Raw genomic sequence first — 947 nt, 5'->3', positions numbered from 1 at the left:
TATATATATATATATTTATACAAGCCTGCACCATAGCTGATATTACAATTGAAGGTTTCAAATGATGGCTCACTGACCATCAGTTGTAAAGAGAGGGAGTTAAGTCGATTTTACATCGACCCCAGTTCTTCACTGGTACTTTATTGACCCCCTAAAGAGTAAAAGTAAAGTTGACCTCCGTGGTATTTGAACCCAAAATGTAACGAGCGGGAAGAAATAACTCTACGCATTTTGTCCGACGTAGTAATAATTGTACTCATTCGCCATTAAACATAAAAATGCAATTAAAATAAATGTACACACACGCATACACACGCACACACACAATCACACACCCGCAACCAGTCGTATATAGGGATTATGTACTTTTGAATACATGTATTTTGCGCGCGCGCACAAAAGTACCCTGTTTTCATAACGTTTAACTAATGATGATGACGATGATGAGGACGATGATGATGATGGTGGTGTTGGTGATGAAAATGATGTGGATGACAAGGATGTTGATGATGAGGATGATGATGATGATGATGATGGAGATGATGATGATGAGGAGGTGGAGGTGGTGCACGATCATGATGATGATGACGCTGATGAGGACGACGCCAATGACGGCGTCGACAATGACAACATTGATGCTGTTGATGATGACAATGATGTTGGTGACGATAATGTTTATGCTGATGATGTTGATGATGATGATGCGGATGACGATTATGATAACGAAAATAAGATTATGAGAAAATAATGGCTAACTCTCCTACACACACATATATATATATAGTACACATATACATGTACATACACACACGCATACGCACATTCCAAGACGTACTAGCACACAGACTCAGACAACAACACACTCCCATAGGCATATATGTATACATAACTGTGTGTGTGTGTGTGTGTGTGTGTGTGTGTGTGTGTGTGTGTGTGTGTGTGTGTGT

This window comes from Octopus bimaculoides, chromosome 2 (genome assembly GCF_001194135.2).
Source record: "Octopus bimaculoides isolate UCB-OBI-ISO-001 chromosome 2, ASM119413v2, whole genome shotgun sequence".
Classification (NCBI taxonomy): Eukaryota; Metazoa; Mollusca; class Cephalopoda; order Octopoda; family Octopodidae; genus Octopus; species Octopus bimaculoides.
Note: the sequence above shows the minus strand (reverse complement) of the source record.